This window comes from Phacochoerus africanus, chromosome 2, assembly GCF_016906955.1.
Source record: "Phacochoerus africanus isolate WHEZ1 chromosome 2, ROS_Pafr_v1, whole genome shotgun sequence".
Taxonomy (NCBI): domain Eukaryota; kingdom Metazoa; phylum Chordata; class Mammalia; order Artiodactyla; family Suidae; genus Phacochoerus; species Phacochoerus africanus.
The window spans coordinates 198808141-198824208 of NC_062545.1; positions in this window are offsets into that span (position 1 = coordinate 198808141).

Below are 16068 nucleotides of genomic sequence, written 5' to 3' on the forward strand. Positions count from 1 at the left end.
CCTCAGTACTTCCTGCATTCAGCTTTCCTATACTGTAGTTTGAAAACTCTGGAGGCCATTGGGGTGGGGCCGGGCAGTGAGGGGAGGGGACACACTCCCAGGTCTCACCTCACTTGTTTCCCTATCTCAGGAATCATTGTCTTATGCTGTGTGCCCAGTGTCTGAAAATCATACTTTGTCTTTTGTTTCAGTAGTTGTTTCATGTGGAAAGATCAATCCAGTCCTTGTAACTCCATCTTGTTTGGAAGTGGAAGTCCCATTCCTTCACGTATCACAGCAGGTAGGTTCCCAGAGCAGGGTCTCTGCACTAAACAGGGGTCTTTCCTCAGGGTACTGATGTCTGGGAAGAAAGATCAAAAGGGTATAAATTCATTCCAGTATAAACTCAGCTTGTATTCACTCAATTACACTGCCATGCTAGTTTTATGTTTCCAGTCAATCATTGCATCCCTGAAAAAGTTCGTTCCTTGGTTCATTAACTCATCCATCCATCCATCCATCCATCCATCCATCCATCCACTATTAGCCAAATCTCTTTTACATAATAAAACTCACTCAGTTGTTGGAGAATAGCTGAGAATAAGACAGACCCCGTGACCTCCCTCTGAGTGCTTATGTTCTAGTTAGGGAAAATAGCTGATAATGATCCATGTGATTAATTGTGATGGATTGTCTGAAGGAAGAGGAAAGTATGCTATGAGAGCACATAAGTGGAGGTCTAATCTGATTAGGATGATTAGGATGGTTTCCCTCTGGAGGTGACATATAAGCTGGGATTTGCAAAGAGGTGATTATAAGATGAAGGCTGCTTTTCTCTAAAGGGCTCGAACTATTCTAAAAATATTTTATTGAACACTTAATGTAAACTTCAGCGTCTGATAATGAAAATACTCAATTGCAGAGAAACACAGTAGAATGCAAAATGCATATCAAAACTTAGCTAAATCACTAGACATAGATTAGAAATTACTAGCTAAACTGTTAATAGTGGTTCATTTGGGTTGTGGGATGCTGAATGAGTTTTATTTTTTTCTATATCTCTGTTTTTTCCTCCAAAATTTCTGATGTGAACCTGCATTGTTTTTATAATTAGAAAAAAAAAGAAAGCAAAGGGGGAAAAAGAAAAAAAATTATGTATATATACAGGTGCTATTCTTTAGCAGGTATATCATGAACTTATCCTTGAAGTACCACATTGTAACATTTGTAGGTCATGTGGCAAAACATCGATGCTATTTCCAAAGGTGTTCTCAAGCTGATAAAAATGAGCTGTTCAAAAGAGAATTTGTCTTCAATTTCTATAAAGTGTGAATCTTGCCTTTGGTATCGGTCTTGAAGGTCATGTGCAGATGAGCTTGGTAAGCTGGTAGTGTTTGTGGATGCCTGTCTATTTACCCTGGTGTAGTTTCTTGGAATGGAAACTCTGGTCCTCGAGAAACGTGTGGCAATGTCAAAGGGGAGAATGGAGAAAAACTCTTAAAAATAGTATGCTACTATTTTTAAGCAAAACTCTTTTCACAGTCAGAGGAATGGCTTTTCTAAGTTTGGATTTTTTAAACTGCATGTACATTTTTAGAACTCTGGATGCAAATTTCTTGTGTGGCCAAATAGAGGCATATGAGACTAATATGGTGTTTTGAATCATTTATATATTGTGTTTGTGAAGGAAGTAAGGTGTTTCTTTGATTGTTTCAACTTAGTTTTTAATCTTATGTCAACATTAGCCACATTCATAGAACATGTTGTTTGTAATTGGTGGATGAGAGTTGACTGAAATTACGCAGCTCTAGAAGGTTTTCTAAATTCAAGCATATGAGTATATGATAGGTATTATTAGTAGTAGACTTGAATATTTTTAGATTTTTGGTGGCTTTAATGATGTCAAGGACCAAGTCTTAAAGCTTAGAAGGTTACAGTCATGGGTGGAAGATTATTTCTGCCTAGAATTCCTACCATCAATTTTCATAGATTTATAAAAGCTTTTATTTGACATTGAGTGACTGTTTTTTGAAAACATTACTGTCTATTTAAAAAAAAATTAGAACACATAGGATTTTAAAAATTGAGGTAAATTTAACATAAAATTAACCATTCAAAGTATACAATTCAGTGGCATTTAATACATTCACAATGTTACACAAACATCACCTTTATCTTGTTTTAAAACACTTTCATCCTTCAAAAGGAAACCGTGTATCCAGTAAAGCAGTTGCTCCTCATTCTGTCCTCCTTACTAATCTTCTTTCTGTCTTTATGGATTTAGTTGTTCTAAATATTCTATGTAAAAGGAATCATACAACTTGTGACCTTGTGTTTATTGCTGTTTTCACTTAGCATGTGTCTGAAGTTCCTCTATCCATGTTGCAGCATGCGTCAGTTCTTTATCCTTCTTTTTTGGCTGAATAATATGCCATTGTATGGGTATAACCATGTTGTGTTTGTTCATCGTTTAGATTGTTTACTCATTTGGTAGTTGTGAATAATACTATTATGAACCTTCATGTAAAAGTTTTTGTTTGAATACTGGCTTTCATTTTTTTTGGATATAAACCTAGGAGTGGAATTCTGGGTCATATGCTAAGTAATTCTGTGTTTAACTTTTGAGAAAGGGCCAAATTGTTTTCCACAATGGCTGCTCCATTATATTCCCACCAGCAGAACCCAGAGGATTTCAATTTTATTTTGGTTGGTCAGATGTTTTACATATTCTCCATTGAATTTAATAGATAATGTTGTTTGATTGAAGCTTTGATCCTAATTAATAGTTATTGAACACATACCTACAGAGGAAGGGGAAAAGTAGAGCCTTAAGCAACCTCTTCTTCAAGTATTTTGACTTGACTGCATAGCACCAAAACAGGGACATATCTTAGAGGACATCCATTTATCTTGAACACAAGGAAATAAGGTCACAAGAGGTGGAATAACTTGAGAGATTAAAAAGAGGTCACTCAACCAGTTAGTTATTGGCAGAGTTAAGGCTCAGATTGTGGTCTTTCAACTCAGCACACTGTTACTTTTCCTGCACTATGCACTTAAACTTTCTGATGGGCCCACTTAGATTGTGGTTTCTTTTTTTTGCTCAGAGATCTTCCTTGGAAAGCAATGTGGATATCATCTAATTAGGGCCAGTTTTATTTATTGATTTATTTTTTCATGCATTTATCTACAATCACTTAAGGAATACTAATATAAATATACCAGAGCATGCTGAGAGCTAAGGATACAATAATAAATAAGCAGTCATGGAACCATTTTCAGAGCAAATAGTCTGGTAGTAAAGATGGCCACTTGACAAACAGTAACACAAAGAATGGGTTATAATTGGGCTAAGTGCTATAAAAGAGAGTACATGGTTCTCTGAGACTTTTTAGGGAGGAGACTTGCATTATTTCAGTGGTTAAATATGTCAGGAAAACCACTTAGTTTTATAAAATCTAATGTGGTTTGAATTCAAGGTCACCTGGAACACTCTCTTAAGCCTCAAAAATCTTCCATCTGCTCATTTACATCAGGATTTAAAGATTTGATGTGCCAGTTCTATTTTTTTCTAATGTACATTTAAATTTAAAAAAATCTATGAAGTTAAAAATTCATTTGTAGACTCCCTAAAATGACCTCATATGCCACTATTGGTCTATCTACCATACAGTGATTACTGCTGCTCTAGGTATTGATGGTTTTTCCATCATTTTGAATCCTCGAAACTGAGCTTTCAAACTCCAAACAGAGGTATGTTGTCTATATAGCAGCAGGGAAGGAAAAGGCAGTGATAAAGCTGGAGGAAAGAAATGGGAAGGATGAGGGGACTGAGTACACAGAAGGGATGCAAACTGAGATAAAAGGGGAAAACATAAGGGAAAGGATGGACTTGAATGGAGAGAAATCACCTGGTCCTCAGGAAAGCTGGACTCTGATCATGGGCAGTTTCATTCTCTTAGCAGAGAATGAAATAAATACCCACCTTTTTCATCTCATTCCATTTATTTTATTTGTTAATAATTTGGATACAACTCACACAACAAGGAGTAGTTACACTTTGAATCACATGGGAAGTCCAACTCACACAAGAAGGAGTGAGAGGCAGTGCCTCGAAGCAACTTTAGCTCTTTCCTGGTGGGTTATATGTGGGTATAGTTGTTATTCTGAAGTTTTAAACTGTTTTTCTCTTTGTTAAAAGATGGAGATTTGAATTTCTTTTGGAGATATCATTGGCATACCATTCCTTTCTTATGTTTTACCTATTTATAAAGGTACTTGTTAAAAATCATGAGGTAGATTTTATTGCATTTAGTTTAGCATTTTGTTTGCAATTATAAATGGCTTTTTATGGTTGATCCAGCAATCTGTTTTGGAGACTTTACTGGATTTATTTTCTTGGTGGAGGTGGGGAAGAGGGTTAGGAAAATTATATATAATTAGGAAAATTATATAACATAAATTATATATATTAGGAAAATTATATAACATAAATAATATATGTATTTTTTTACATTTAGAATGTTTTGTGCCTCTGAACTCTTTTTGTGGAAAATTCCATTTTTCTGTTAGTAGTCCTTGGCAAAAAAAGTGTGAAACTACTAAGATTCACCAAGTTTTATCTTCTACCTACCAATGGAAGAGACTAAAAAGAACCTGGACTTAGCTTGACACAACTCAAACTTGACATCTGTACTCATTTGATAGAGCAGCTGTAACAAAGTACCACAGACTGGGTAGCTTTAAACAACAGAGACACATTTACTCACAATTCTGGAGGCTACAAGTCTGAGATCAAGATGTTAGGAAGGTTGTTTCCTTCTGAAGACCTCGAGGGAAGAGTCCATTCCAGGTGTCTCTTTTTGCCCATCTCCTCTCTTTGCCTTCACATAATCTTCCCTCTGTATGTGTTTGTATTCAAATTTCCTCTTCTTGTAAGGGCACCAGTCATATTAGGTTACAACCTACCCTAATGACTCAACTTAATTACCTCTTTAAAGACTTTCTCTCCAAAATACAGCCACATTCTGAGATACTGGGGCATTAGGACTTCAACATATGAATATTTGGGGAGATATGATTCAGTGCATAATGATGTCCAACACATTATTTCAGTTATAATAACCTGGAATTTATTAAGATTTCAGAGCATATTAGTTTGCAATTATTCTGTTGGGGCCGTAGGTTAACACTATGATCGGGGCTTCCCTTGCAGCAAGTCCTACTATTCTGTAAAGGACTGATACAGAGACAGTAAAGAAAATTGAGAAGTCAGGCCAAGGATCAGAGGGAGTGAAAATCTTGTTTCTCCCTAGGCTTCAGGGCAGATGAACCTGGACTTGTGTTGTAGGAATATTCAAATCACATAATAGCAGAGAGGATAAGGAGGCGTCAGTCTTTTGGAAGCAGGCTGGGAGCCAGATAGTGATAGTCTAGGAGGCACCAATTAAGCAGAAGCATGGGACCCACAGCCTCCCAGAGTATCACATCTAATAGAAGGAATCCGTTATTAGGTATGTTATTTCCTTTGCTTATGCCTCAATGTCCAATATTTTGTAAAAAGAAATCAAGCTTGGTCTAAGTGAGGCTGTAGAGAATCAAGGGAAATTTCTCTTCTAGACTTGGGCTCACCTCCTGTGTGGTCCTGTGAACTGCAGCAGATCATGTTTGGGGACTATGGCCTGGAGGCCTGATGAAGTACTTGGGTAAGCAGAGTGTAGACTCAGAAGTAATAGATATGTATACTCTGAGCTGCAGTGTAGCTAGTGGAGGTGCTAAGCCATTGTCATATGTGTGCTAATGTAAATGTGACCTCATTTTACTGTCATTAGCAGTGAGGCATTGGGATAATATTCACAGAGCACTCTTTTTAAAATCAGATGTGTCAGTAAAAAATTCTTTATTGGCTGTTCATCCATATGAAGGCAACAAAATGTTTGAGGAAAAATGAAAGCTTTGTAACTGGACTTTTGCAACTGCTAAAAACCGTTGAGTCAGTTGAGTTAATAGTCTTACAGTTTTTAATCTTTAAATAGAAACTCAGAAGAACTTGTTAAGATCAAACTTTAGCATATATCAACTGTCCCAGTAGCACTTCTTGTTTTTTCTTGTTCAGGATCCTATCCAAGAACACGTTTGCATATAGTTGTCATGTCTCATCAGTTTTCTTCAATTTGGAACAGATATTCAATGTTTTACTGTCTCCCACATCCTTAATAGTCTTAAAAATATATATAGGTCTTTCATTTTACAGTATGACTCTTATTTGGATCTGTCTGATATTTCCTCATGACCAGACTCTAGTGGAGGATGTAATTTAGAAACCATCACCTGACCATTGCTAATCAGGTCCCAGCATCTGGGCACTCTTAGAGGATAGAGTTAGGGAATGTATGTATGTATAAATCTATGTATGTACATACACACATCTACATCAGCCACTATTACCATATTTATCTGAATATGTGTATTAAAAACCCCCGTAAGATCATACTGAGGCTTAAAACCCCAGTCTAATACTTTAAGGTTCTTGCCAATCTTCTCTTTTCTGGGCTTATAAAATACCTTTTCAATGGGAAGCCTAGCTCCTATTGTCCTCAATATATTTACTTATTTGCTCTATCAGTTAACTTATCTGCTCAATTTCCATGTATCTCCAGCTGCGTCTTTCCTTTGCTGCTTCCATCCCCGTTACTAGGTATGTTATTTCCTTTGATTATGCCTCAATGTCCAATATTTTGTAAAAAGAAATCAAGCTTGGTCTAAGTGAGGCTGTAGAGAATCAAGGGAGATTTCTCTTCTAGACTTGGGCTCACCTCCTGTGTGGTCCTGTGTGGTCCTCTCATCACCTGGCTTCTTCAGATGTCAGTATATCTGCACCAGTGTGGGAAATGAAAGGAAGGTGAGAATGAAATCAAAGTTGAGAGGGCAAGTAGAGATGGAGAGGGCAAGGAAATGTTTCTTTAAAAGTGAGTTTGAGTTGACTTTTCCATTCCTTGTAGCCTAAAGCATGCTAAATGATGCAATCCATGATGCACGCTTGCATTTTTTATTTATAAATATGCCCCACTTGATTATGAGCTATGGAAAAGGCTCATTTCTGTACTTCTGTACCTCCAGTGGTTTCCACAGTGCCTGTCACATGGTAGGTGCTTGGTGATTGCATTTGGTGCCAGTGAAACAAAAACAATTAAGACATGATTGTTGTCTTCAAGGAGCTAGTAGAAATAATTAATATAATCAGAGTAATCTTTATAATAGATACAAATGAAAAGTGCTATGGGCATATGGGCAGAATGCACAAGTCTAAATGGGACTTTGCCAATAGAAATAGAGATCAGAGCTGCCTTCAGATAAATATATATCTTTTAAATATATTTCTTTAATTTGTATAGAAATTAACTAAGAATTAGAAGCTGCTTGAATAGTTATATGTTCTGAGTGCATGGGTTAGAATTAGAATTGGGAGCTGAAAGAATGTTTGAATAAAATCCCTGAAAACTGTGAGGTGCTACCTTCCCAGTGGCAAAAGCTATTTTAGGAACATTTATTTAGAAACTTCAAAGGAATTTAGTCTTTTATAGCAGAAGGAATCAGGACTGATCTCATTTCAACAACACTAACAATAATGATGACAACTTGTGTTTCCATAGTCCTTTGTCTCTGACTGTGAGTCCCGAGAGTTTAGAAAATATGTCTGCTGTGTTCATTAACGCAGCCTCAGCACCCAGGCAAACACTGAATGAAAACACATTCCTGTGTAACTAACTTTAAGCCTGTTTTCTGTATGCACTGAGAATGGCAAACATGACATCCAGGATTGACAGATGTCTATTCTCTTTAATAGAGCTAAAGACTTATGTGGCTGAATGAAGCCACTTCCTGTTTGCCTGCCCCCACCTCCAGTTTCTTGATCTGTCCTTTCCTGGGTTTTATTTTTATTTTATTTATTTATTTATTTATTTATTTATTTATTTATTTATTTATTTATTTTACTTTGTTTAGGGCCACACCTGTAGCATATGGAAGTTCCTGGACTAGGGCTTGAATTGCAGCTGCAGCTGCCAGCCTACGCCACAGCCACAGCAACACCAGATCTGAGCTGCATCTGTGACCTACACTGCAGCTTGTGGCAATGCTGGATTCTTAACCCACTGAGTGAGGCCAGGGATCGAACCTGTATCCTCACGGATACTAGTTGGGTTCTTCACCACAGCAGGAAATCCCTTTCCTGAGCTTTAAAGACTCCCTATTCTTGGCTCCACATGTCTCCCTTTCTGCTCTTCACTCAATCCTCGTCCTTATGAATTACCCAGTTTCTCTTGATTCACCTTTCTGGCAAATGAAAAGTGAAAGTTCTTTTTTGGAAGCATTTTCTGGGCATTCCAGGATCAGAAATAGACAAGAGAGCAAAGTTAGAGAATAGAGCCTAGGGTCACAGAATGTGTGGGTAGCAGAGCCAGAATTAGATTTTTCAACTCCAGGGTTGTTCGGGAGATTACACTGAAAAGGAAGCTGGAAAGGGCAAATTTCTGTGAGTTTTTGTAGAGTTGTTTCAATGAATTCATTTATGTGCCTTTAACAACAACCTCATATCCCATGGTTAGCCTATGCAGTCAGCAAGTAAATCAGTTCACTTGAATCATTCCTTCTGTCTTTATAATTTAACAATATGGTAGGTAGCAGTGGTCAGGGCTAACAGCAAACATAGAAAAGATCACTCCAAATAAAATATTAACTAATGCAGGTCTGTTGTGCGAGTGGCTTGATGCATGGTAAATTGCATTTTTAGTTGGCCAAATGGTAAGTGATATATGCAGGGCACAAGAATAATAAATACAGGGAACAATCAATTGAACTGAACTAAAGTGGTGTGGTTTTGAAAGACGACTTAGAGTTATATCTTCCAAACATGGCTGAAAAAAGGACTCAATTAAAAAGTAAATTGGAAAACTATAAAGTAGCTGACACAAATACAAGGTTTAAGTTTATGGAAGTTATAAATGCTAAACAATTTTCCTCTACAGTTCCAATTTCTATTCATTCTCTGATTCTTCTTGAGTCTTCTATTTCTTTTTATGAGTATTATTACTCAACGGGGAACAATCAGTTATATCAGAGCCATTCACTGTAAAGTTTGTGTCAATAATTTTTATTGAAATAGGACAAAAACAGAGGGGTTTGTGTCCACAAGCATGCATAAATAGAAAAGAAAAGCAAATTATTATGCTATCAGGGTACCAGGAAGAGTCTTTGAACTAAAGAGGAAAAAAGGAAAAATTCTCCTGTGGAGAGAATAGAATGTGCTTCATTTCAATATCTATTACAATTATGAAAGAGCCAGAGCATTCCATGGCTTTGAACAGTCTTTGTGAACAGAGCTTTGTGTCAGGGCCATGGTTATGATTTTCAGGCCCTGAGGCTGATAGTTCAATAACTAGCAGAAATAGTCAGGGCTTTGGGGATGGGGAGTGAAGGAAGGGATAAGAACCAGAATGCTCTAGGCAGAGTGATCATAAGAAACCCTTCAGGGGATTTTAATTCTAAATATGGATTTTTTTGTATCCTTATGTAATCTAAATCTCCTGTGACATGGTGTGGAGGCACATATTAAATTAACTATCTTTTTGGTTTCAGGACTTGAAAATTACAAACATACAACTAATACCAGGCTTGGTGCCACAGAATATTCTGATTGGAGGGACATAGCAACTGGGGGAAGAATGAGGTGAGAGATGAAAATCTCTCTGTTGGCATGCTCAAATGTGTACTCTGCTGCTAGAATGGGAGCTCCTCTAGAGAAGGAAATGTCCTCATTATTTTTGGATCTCCTGATATTCAGTGTCTGGTACATACTGGCTCTTAGGGAGTAGATCCTTTTCTGCTGGTGTGGTCACCTCCAGATTTACAACCTGGTAAATGAATGGCAATCAAGTTTGTTAAGATGGTGAAAACCTATTTTAAATGTCCAGCAAAAGAGTTGGGATTAATAGCCAATTAAGAGTAATATTGAATGACTAATAGTTATCATGGCCAGAAGGATAATCATTAAGTGAAGCACAAGGGAGAAACAAGGCAGAAAGCATGGCTCTGTTCACGCTGCTCCAGAGTCCTCAGATGCTGTGCTATGGGCCCTGCCCTGCCATCTCTTTGTCTGACTGCACAGGAAGAAGCTAGGGCTTGGTGTGCAGGGCTGGGGCCATGCTCTCCTCTTTTTCCTGGAAGGAATACCCAGGAGTTCAATCAGAAGAGCACTTTGGTGAACTATCAAGCTGCCTCTTTTTTATAAGAATTTTGGTCTTGTTTGTGTCATATGCAAATTAGCCAGCCCCAGCATGTTGATCTCTATAGAGATAACCATTTTTCATAAGAATAAATGCCAATCCCAACAGGCTAACCGACTGGAGGCAAAACATGTTTACAGGTTAATTTCTTTATCTGTCCAGTGCACACCTTTTGTTGATTACCAGGCATATTTCTAACGTTGTCTTTGTTCTTCTGCTTTTCATCCTCTATGCTTGAAGTCCTCTTGCTCTCGCTAACAGCTTTGACTTGGGTTTTTAATTCTAATATCAGAAATCATACTGAAGCTAACCATAATTTTTTATGGTTAAATCTTTTGCACAAACATAATATAGAAACATAATAACAGCTAAAGATTTAAAGTCCACAGGTGATCTAAAGTTAAGCCACAGTACCTGGCCTGCTCCCAGGTATGCAGAGGCAGGTTAGCTCCAGATAAGAGTCCACAGGTGAGTTTCTTAGGTTCTACAGAGTAGTGTGCGTATATGAATGTGTGTGTATGTGTTGGTGTATTTAGTGAGTTCATTGCTAATTTTTAAAAAATGAGTAATTTCATATAAAACCAATCTCTGCATCCAGCTTCTTTAGAAACTGACAAGATTATGGGATTGACTTATAGTAGTCTCATTTACAAATCCTGGGGTTGTGCTTTCCATTCTCAGGGTTGGCCTTCTTCATTCATTTACATTTCATGCCTGATTCTGGTGGGCTTTTCAATTTGCCACCTGCAACTAGAAACAGCAGCCCTGGTCTCTTGTCTTGTTTTGAAGATCATTTGCTATGCAGTCTTTCCTCCAGCCTCTGGCCCATTAGTAATGATCATAGCTCTTTAGTAGGTGGGAACCCTTGAAGGAAGTGCAGATTCAGATTCAATAGCAGTTATCAAATATGGGTCAGCAACTGTGTTTTTCAAGCTTGAGCTTCTGCACCCTCAATCATCTAGGAGAGACGAAATCTAAATCTTATCTGGTGTCCTTAAGACTTGAAGTTAACTTAGGTCTTTCATGACCATTGCTAGCAGGTATCAACTACCATCCTTGAAGCTCTCCAAAGTTATGTTTACCATGAAAAGCCATGGCAAAAGCTGGTAAAATTGAGGTTCAAGTTACCCTCGAACTCCTTGAATTAACTGCTAGAAATACACTAAGCTAATTGAGGAAGAGGGGCTTTTCTATGGACACACTTCAGATCTCCTATCTCAAGACATTTCTGTAGCTTGTTGGGATTGCTGAGCACTACTGAAGAAGAGAAGTAGGATGTGATTTGGTATTGGGAAGCCTGTAGATTTGCCCTTTGGGGTCAGGGGAGGTGCCCAGCATGGGAAGACAATCATGCAGAGATGGTCTTCTGGACAGGAAAGTAGTACTCAGCAACTTGAGGTGATACCACATGCTATATTGCATATTTCTCATCTATGCGTCTCCATACTTGCCTTTCTTTCCTGAAGGGATACAGTCTTATTCCCTTTAATTGTAGAATTACAATTAAATAACAACAACAGCACCTGAAATCATTTGCAAATGGTCTGGTACATATTAGGATAAGACCTTTTCCCAAGAGGATAATATAAAAGGGAAGAGGTGTTGCACAGGGATGATAGAGGATGAAGAGGGAGAAGCGCAGGTCAAGAACTCAGCATACATATATGGATGGGAAGATATTGGATGAGTACACACTGAACTCAGAGAAATCTTTTAAAAATGCAAAGTTAGTCATTTCCTTTCTGGACTTGAAGCCCTCACGTTAACTCTGTCCAATAGAAATATAATAGGATCCATAAATGAGAGCCATATATATAATTTCAAAATTTTTAGTGGCCAGAATTCCTGTTGTGGCGCAGTAGAAATGAATCTGACTAGGAACCATGAGGTTGCGGGTTTGATCCGAGGCCTTGCTCAGGGGGTTAAGGATCCGGCATTGCTATGGGCTGTGGTGTAGGTCGCAGACATGGCTCCCATCTGGCATTGCTATGGCTGTGGCATAGGCTGGCAGCTATAGCTCCAATTTGACCCCTAGCCTGGGAGCCTCCATATGCTGCAGGCACGGCCCTAAAAAGACAAGACAAAAAAAAATGGTTAAATTAATTTTAAAATATATTAATCCAATATGGTGAAATATTATGATTTTAAAACATAATCAACACAAAAAATGATTAATGCAGTATTTTACATACTTTTGGATATGAAACTTTAAAAAATTGATATGTATTTTATCTTGCAGCAACTCTCAATACACAATAACAATCTTTGAAATACAAGATAGGCATATGGTATTAGTGGCTTCCATGTTGGACAGCACAGCTTGAGATGGTTTTCCATTGCTTTTAAGACAAAGTCCAAAATCTTTTATGTAGTTTAGTAGTCTCTTAAAATGACTATGACTTTTGTCTCATCTCATGACATACCCTCCTTCTTTGTTTTTGCTCTAGGTATAATAAATTTTTTGTTTGAATTGTTTTCTTCTCTCAAACTTCTAGGGTCTTGAAAATATAATTTCCTTAGCTGGAAAACTCACTTTAGCTTGAATAGTTCTTACTTATCCTTAAATATTTATTTACACATACATTGATTTGGGCCCATTTTGAGCTTTCCATTTATTTATCTTAATCGGTTTTATTTTGTTATCAACCTCATTCTGGATGACTTACTATAGCTCTTCAGAGCATTTTATTTCATTTTTTAGAAGTTTTTTTTTTTTTTTTTGTCTTTTTGTCTTTTTGCCTTTTCTAGGGCCACTCCCATGGCATATGGAGGTTCCCAGACTAGGGGTCTAATCAGAGCTGTAGCCACTGGCCTATGCCACAGCCACAGCAACGCAGGATCCGAGCCACCTCTGCAACCTACACCTCAGCTCATGGCAATGCCGGATCCTTAACCCACTGAGCAAGGCCAGGGATCGAACCAGCAACCTCATGGTTCCTAGTTGGATTGGTTAACCACTGAGTCACCACGGGAACTCCTAAAAATAATTATTTTTCTATAGCAGTGGTGTTTGTTTGTTTATTTTTGGGCCAGGCCTGGGGGATGTGGAAGTTCCCAGGCCAAAGATCAAACCTGTGCCACAGCAGCAACCTGAGCCATTGTAGTGACAACATCAGATCCTTAATCCATTATGCCACATGGAAAATCCTCTTCAGTGCATTTTAATATCTAGATTCTGGAGGAACAGAAATCTTCTCATTATTTTTCCTTTTTCAAAGATTTTAAAATATGTTTCTCACTTTTTAACTTTTCCTGTTGGATCTTAAAATCATTTTTTTCCTCTTCCAAACAATACCCACATTAATTTGGTGAAAATGTATATCTTTGCAGTTATTGAGACTTCCCACCAAGAACGATGGTATAACTTCTTATTTGACTTCTCAGTATCCTTTTTCTCCCTGAAATGCACTTCCCTCTTGGCTTCTGAGATACCACAGGCTGAAGGATGGCCTTCCCAGGAAGCTGAGTTTGAGACAGAGATCTGCCTGCAGGAGGCTGATTAGGGAGTGCCTGTGGAATTGCTACTTGTGAAAAAGGAAAGGAAATAAGTTGGGGCAAAAGGAGTTATTGGGCTCCACAAAGACTTTGGCTAATCTCACGTGAGTTCTGAAGCTGACCCTTTAGGGTTGTCCTGAATTATGGTGAGAGGCATTACCTTTAGAGCCTCTGGACAACCATTGGCTCTGGCTGTTATGGGAAGAGCCTCCCTGAGCAGGAGTTGTGACTCTCTGGAGCTGAGGGGAGGGAAGGGGACTCTGAGTAGCACATTGCATCCCACTTTTCTGGCTGACCTCCTTCCTCTCTGCCTGCTCAGTCTTTGAAGACTTTTTGCAGGTTTTTTCCCTCTACCCCAGCTCTAAATATTCAAGTTCTTTTACTCAGTCCTGGGTTCTCTTATATTCCCTCTAAACATTTCTTCTTCTTCAGTCAGTTTTTCCTGATTTATGCATTCTTCTGATGGAATCAAAGTTGATTTTAGATGCATGTTAACCTGGAATATGACACTCATGTTAAACAAGATGTGTCACAGATGTTACAGGTTTGGAAGAGATTAAAGTAGGTATTTAAGTGAAAATTTTGGTTGATTTCTGGAAAGAGTATTAAGTAAATAAAGTTCATAGATGTGCTATACAGATGAGACAAATAGTATGACTCAGTTTGGAAACACCATCCTAGGCAATTTCATTCTCTTCCTGGCTTAATATGTTATGATATGCTGACAGCTTCATTTATAGCTTTAGCTTAAACCTCTCCTTGAAGTTCAGGCTCTTTTATATTACTGCCTACTTGACAGCTCCTCTTAGACATCCCACAGCCTCCTTAGATTTATCATGTTAAAAACTGAACTCTTCAGCTTTGTCTACTTTTAGCCATTTCATCCAGATCTGTGTTGTTCAAGCCAGAAGCCTGAGAGCCTTCCTTGATTTCTTTTCCTCTTTCACCTTGTACCTGTAATCCCAAATAATTCCTTTGGTTCTATTTCCAGGATATTACTTAACTTTACCCTCTTCTATAACCACTTGTTTTAGGTGAGGATCATTTTTCTCCTGTTATTCTAATCATACTGTCCTTAACAATCTCTGACCCATTGTGCCTATTGCAGCCAAAATGATTTTTTTAAAAAACCATAAACCCAATAATATAGCTTTTCTATTACCCATTGATGACTTCCCGTTCAATTTCAAGTAAAAATCCAAACTATTCAATATGGTCTCCAAGGCCATACTCATTTACTTCCCCAGGTTGATATTACATGGCTGTTCTTGCCCACTGATCTCTAAGGAAATTGACCTTTTTTTTTTTTTCTGTTCTTGGAACACTTCTAGCTCTTTCTGAATTCAGGGCCTTGCTCATGTTGTCTCTTCTCAAAATACTATTTTTCTGGCTCTTTGGATGATAGGATCTTTCTAATATGTCAAATCCTACCATAAGTGTTACCTTCTCTTATTTGTCTTTGCCTGACCTACCTGTCTAAAGTAGTCTATTTCCCTGTCCTAGACTCTGAGTTATTCTTTAACAGTTCCCTCTCTTTATTTGATTTCTAATGTCTATTATACTTGTAATTACAAATTTATTTGCTTACTTGTCTATTATCTATATTTCCCACTAGACCACGAGTTCCTTGAGAGTTCTCCACTCATTGTATAACTAGTGACAGTGGCCAGCAGAGTAGGCTCTCAAAACATATTTTTCAGTGAATGAATCAGTAAATAAAATAAATATATTTATTGATATATTCTCTAATACCTCCCAGAAAATTTTTTTCTTCCCCTTAATGGAGGCATTGCAATTTACTTTTGATGAGGGACAAAAGTTTTGTCCTCGGTGCGCCCTTGGAGGCAGTCTTATTACCCTGTCTAGTAGCTTTTGGGCAGGTCTGTGCTGGCTCAGCAGTAGGACAGCAGTATCTCTGGCTGATACAGACAAGTGTTGATTTTCAGGATCTCCAAGCTGAGCTTGAGATGCTTCAATTCTCAGCCTAATAAGGCTCTTTCTCAACACACATTCATTTCACATCATTGCAAAGACAACTGGTATTTCTCTGTGCTCTTCCTCCCCCATATAAGTAAGTGAAGTGACATGGGACCAGGGGCTCTATCCTGGAGCCCAACCCAGCCTAAGCATGCTGTTCATTGGGATAAAGTGGGATTGGGGATTAGATGGATTCTACTCACTCTGCTTTTGTGCCTGTCATTTAGAAGAGCAAATTGTTAGCTGTATTACAAGAAATTGATATTTGTCATTTCATTATTAATGGGATCATTTCCCATTATGTATTCTAATTCATTGCTCCTGATATATAGGC